Here is a 5687-nt window from a genome sequence, read left to right as displayed (position 1 = left end):
CCCTCTCTAATCCAAAGAGCATTCATGGTTCCCTGCCCTGTGGAAAGTCCAAGGTCCTCCCCCCTCCGTCCATGTCTAGGAAGGTGAACATCAAATTAGCAGAGTTACTGTCTTTAAGAAAATTGTAAAATCACTGAAAAAATCATTTTAATGTTCACGGTATGTATCTTTTGCAAGAATAGTCATAAAAATTTGCCTTCTGTATTTATATAAATGAAGTCAACTCAAAAGCAATTTAGCTCATTCTTCTCTGTTAAGCAATGGTGATTTCCTCTGAGTAATATCAGATTGATAAAAAATCAATCCTGTTTTTAACAGTATTCTGTAACTAGCGACTATGGGACCTTTTCTGATCTAATAACACTCTGAAAATTTCTTCTCTGTATGAAAATTACTCTTTCATTTTATCTTCACCATTACAAAGCCAGAAGGAAGTTTCAAATATAATTTATCCACCTCAGTGTCTTTGTATAAGAAAGTAACTGTATCATTTATATATCTTTCAGTCTGTTCTCTTTTTAAATATCTTTACTTTAAGCTACTAAAGGAATGGCACACATTAATTATCATAAAGAAGAAAGCAGAAAATTTTAAGATTGAGATTTTTAAACCATAAAAACTGGATCATGATCATGTCCTTACTTTGTGATCTTGGACATGTCCTAAAAATTTTGAAGCTCAGATGTCTAAACACTGAAATTAAAAGAACTCATGATCAACTGTGTTTATGATTTAATGCCTACAGTGTTATCAAACTCTTAGCTCAGCATTATTAGTAAAATATTTTAATGACATTATCATTGCTTTTCTGACACAATGCTTTATTAAAAATTATTCTAAATTTAATTTTTGAAAGAGATAAATCAAGCCTTCATATGCATGAACTTGGCATTGATCAATAAAATGTGATTCTGACAGTCAAAATAGTATTAATTAAGGTATTCTTACTATCTGATAATTACAATTTGATACTCAATAAGGGCTATGAATAGTTTGAATCAGATTGTAAACTTTCTTATAAAATGCAAACTTATTTGGGAAGGATCTTTTCTACAAAATTTCCTACTGATACTCTAAATTCTGTTTTAAATTTACAGAAAATGGAGCAATAGGACATTGATTAATAACCAAAAAATGTCCTTTGCAGTTAGGTATATGTGCTAAAAGGTTATGAGAATGACTAGCTATAACATCATTATATGACTTCCATTCCTTTGTCACTAACCATAATCCACTGATAATCAAGTTAGTCTACCAAACAACTTACCAGCAAAGAATTCATTTTTTTTTTTCTTTAGTCCTTCTGGTTAAAGGTAAGGATCTAGCATTTGTATATGTTGACTCTATCTTGTATATTTTTATTACCCTGTCCAAGTTAATACATTAACTAGTGGGATAGTTTGAATGAGAATGACCTCGATGTACTCAATATGGTTGAATGTTTGCTCATCAGTTAGTGGAACTGTTTGTGAAGGATTAGAAAGTGTGACCTTGTTGGAGTATGTGTGGTTTTGTTAGAGTAGCTATGTCCTCATCAGATGAGGTGTATCCGTGGGAGTAGACTTTGAGGTTTCAAGAGCCCCTGCCAGTCTCTCTTTCTCTGTCCCGATCTCTCTCTCTCTCTCTTGCTCTCACTTTCCCTGCAAGTTTGAGTTCAGATGTGAACACTCAGCTGTTGTAGGAGGCCGCTTGTTGGATCCGGGCTGCTCAGCAGCTCAGACAGGAAATAATCACACGGAAACTATATTATTTAAAACATCGCTTGGTCCATTAGCTCTAGCTTCTTATTTGCTAACACTTATATCTTAATTTAACCCATTTCTAGTAATCTGTCTATCATCATATGGCTGTGGTTTATCAGGTAAAGTTCCAAGCATCTATCTCCGGCAGGGCTACATGGCTTGTCTCTGACTCTGCCTACTTTCTCCCAGCGTTCAGTTTAGTTTTTCCTGCTGACCTAAGTTCTGCCCTGTCAACAAGCCAAGGCAGTTTCTTTATGCACCAGTGGTATTCACAGCATACAGACGGGAGTAACACATCACTCAACTTCAGTTATAATTCCATGCCTGCCTTACTTCTGCCTCACCCATCACACAATGGATATGGACTAAGCCTCTGAAACTCTAAGCAATCCCCCAATTAAATGCTTCCTTTTATAAATTGCCTTGGACGTGGAGTTTTATCATGGCAATAGAGCCATAATTGAGATTATTAGTGACCAGGATAACATTGTTTGTATTCTGTCACATTAATTTTTTTCACATTAATTTTTGAATAGTAATCTCAATGAGCAAAATATGTTAAGACATGAACTATTTAAGCTCTAAATATAGCATGAAGCTATATGCTTCTTTGCATTTTAGAAAGGCCCTGACTCTTCATGAGATCTTGTACATATTAAAGCATGCCATGATTATTACTCTAGGCTGCTCTAATTTTCCATACAATATTTACTTTCCAAGCAAAACTCCTGGCCATTAAATGAATACAGAGTCTCTGAAAATGTCTCACTTTCTTATCTCTTCATCATAAGAGGGAGTCCCTGAGTAATTCAGGAAATGATGAGGGTCATATTTTTCATTCGTTTTGAGATATATCATTCTTAGAGTACTTCATCTAGGGCTGCAAATTTTTAATTGTGTGTATCTTTGGAGCCACCATGATCATATACATGTTACCGCAAAAGAATGTTTCTGCAATTAGAAATCTCATTCTGGAGTTAACATGTTATCTATACCAGTTAAAATCTTAAAGACAGGGAAGGACAGGTTTTTGTTTAGGAAGATACATTACTAGAAATTTCTGTGTCCCCTGAAATAGAGAATTTGCTAATGACACATTACAACTATCCAAATTGCCTTTGGAATATGTGTTTATCCTCTTTTTGAGAGTTAATGTCTATGCAATTACAGATTTAATTGGGACTTACAATTGGTAGGCAGGTGTCTGCCTTAGCGAGCCATTCAGATTCAATAGTGCCTAATGGCTATTTGATTGGTATCATCAATACAATATGTCTTTTCAAGCAAATATCTATTTCATGTAGTCATCTAAAAAATTAATACTAATTGTACTTTAAGTCAAAGAGTTAATCATTGTTCCTTCTCTGAGGATAGAACTGAATAGCTACTTAAGCAACTGGCGCAGTCTTTGGTGTTTTGTACACTGTTTGGTGTCTAGGTTATTGTGATTAAACAAAGGCCTTCAATTTGCCATGTCATCAGCTCAGTCAGTGTCACTAATATTGAATTCATTTTTTAGGACAGAACCACATACTCATCTTCCATGGCAATTACTGCAGAGGAGGTGAAATGGAGAAGGAAAAATGAAGCATTTCAAGGATGAGTGGGCACTGAAAATTGGCGAAGTGGCAGGAAAGTCCAAGTTGTGGAAAGAAGAGAAAAATGTGTGTAGAAAAAGTAGTTTGGTAAACAGGGAGGAAAAATGATATTTGGGAAAAAAATCTGTTTGCTGTTGCTGAGATTTTTGCATTTAAGCCTTCTAGTTTGGGCTCTGAAGTTAGCACTTCCCTGGAGTAGTTCACACCTTCACTATTGCTCCTGCTCAGCTACAGATCATTTTATGCAAGGCTGATTTTAACAAGAAAATGATGCATTAATTTACAACGTGCTGAGTATTTTAAAAGTGGCAAGATCTAGGCTTTTGTGAAATTTTAGAATCTGGAAAAATAGAAATACTTATGTAAAGTTCTTTAAAATATCAGAATGGCATCATGCACAAGAAATGATACCCTGATTAAGATCATTATAAAATTCAGTTATACAAAATACATCAGCCTCCGCGGGTCGTTTTTCTGTCATTTTAGAGCTTCTTTTCAGAACTGCAGCCTCTATAAACTCAGACATTACTCAGTTAGACATTTATTATTCTTGTAGCCCTAACCCATCCTGTATCTACTCTCACACCCTTTTCTTCAGTTTCTTTTCTTTCCTTATGTTTCCCCCTCTTTTGTATACAAATTCATTTGCCTAAACTGTGTGAATTGTAACTCTATTAAAGTTTACCCTTGGGGGACAATTTAGATCTCTCTGTTGGTAAACTGCTTGCCATGTCAACTTGGAGGACTAGGTTCTATCAACGAAACCCACATAAATGACAAACTCTTTTTGTCTGGTTTTGCGAGATAGGTTTTCTCTGTAGCTTTGGAGCCTGCCTGTCCTGGGACTCACTTCGAAGGCAGGCTAGCCTATAACTGACAGAGATCTGCCTGTCTCTGATTCCTGAGTGTTGGGATTCTGTCTCCCAAGTGCTGTCATTAAGGGTGTACGCAGTCACTGCCCAGCTAATGCCAGACATGTTTATACACATCTGTAAACCCACATCTGGGAAGACAAGTGTATGTGGGTTTCTGGGACTCCATGGACAGTCATTATGGAATACTCCATGAATTCCAGACTAATAAGAGTCACTGTCAAAACTAAAAAGGAAAACTACAGAGGAAAAACAGTTCAGGTGGGTAGCTGGTCACTTTATGTGGGCACACAAGAACATCCACCCACAAAGAAACACATAAACACACACACACATACACACACAGATCTTCAAATTGAGAACCCCTTCATATTTCTCCCTGATTCTCATCATTAGAGTAGCTAGTATTTTAGAATTACACTTTTCCCAAACATTGTAATCTTTAAGGTGGAATTAAGATAATCAGTGATACTTCTACAGCTAAATATGTACTTTTTCTATACTTTAAAATCACCCTTTATTTTTTTAAGATTATCATGATTACATTATTTACATCCTTCCTTTACTTACTCTAAATTCTCCCAAAGAACACTCCTTGTATTTTTCTTAATTTCATGGCATCTTTTCTCATTCATTGTTATCTCATATTTAATATGGTTCTGAAATATACAAATATAGCCTGATAAGTCTATTACTTGTGTGTTTGCTTGCCATTTGGTATTGACTAACGTACTGCTGTGTTCTCCCCTCGGGAAAAATATTTCTCCTTCTCTCAGCTTTCCTCAGTTGCTGGCAACTTTTTTTTTCCTCCAAAATAAAACTTCAACAAGACAAAATGATACAAACTCATGGGTTCTTTTTCGTTACTTAACTGGATAAAAATCCTTAAATTAGAAGAACGAGTCAGGTGTTGGCGGCACACACCTTCAACCTCAGCACTGGGTAGGTAGAGGCAGAGGAATCTCTTGAGTGCTAGGTTAGCCTGATGTGCAGAGCAAACCCGACAACCAGGGATACAAAGAAAAGAAAACCTTGTCTCTGTTTGTGGGGAAAAACAGAAGCTTGAATTGAGGCCACTCAGCACTTTCCAGATCTGAGTGGCAGAGGATACAGATGGTTTCCACCCAGAGAAGGGAATCTCGGGAGGCAAAATCAAGCAAGACCTGCTTGGCATTTTCCAGGCCTGAATGGCAGAGGACACAGAAGACTTCCCCGCAGAACCCCTGGTCTTAGGTGGAGTGTGTGTGGGATGCACAATCAACCAGAAGCCATCATATCTAGCCTATGATTTCGAGGCCCAAGCACATGAGATGTGAAAACCCTTAATGGGGTGGGCAGGACTCAGTCAAGTGCCACATGTGATTCAACGAGGAGCCGAGCCCGCCAAGCATCAGTGGACTAGAAGTACAGAGTGGGGAAATGGGAGAGAGAGAGAGAGAGAGAGAGAGGGAGGGAGGGAGGGAGGGGGGGAGGGG

This window comes from Alexandromys fortis, unplaced genomic scaffold (assembly GCF_014885135.2).
Source record: "Alexandromys fortis isolate MF-2015 unplaced genomic scaffold, M_Fortis_MF-2015_v1.1 scaffold_113, whole genome shotgun sequence".
In the NCBI taxonomy this organism is placed as follows: domain Eukaryota; kingdom Metazoa; phylum Chordata; class Mammalia; order Rodentia; family Cricetidae; genus Alexandromys; species Alexandromys fortis.
Note: the sequence above shows the minus strand (reverse complement) of the source record.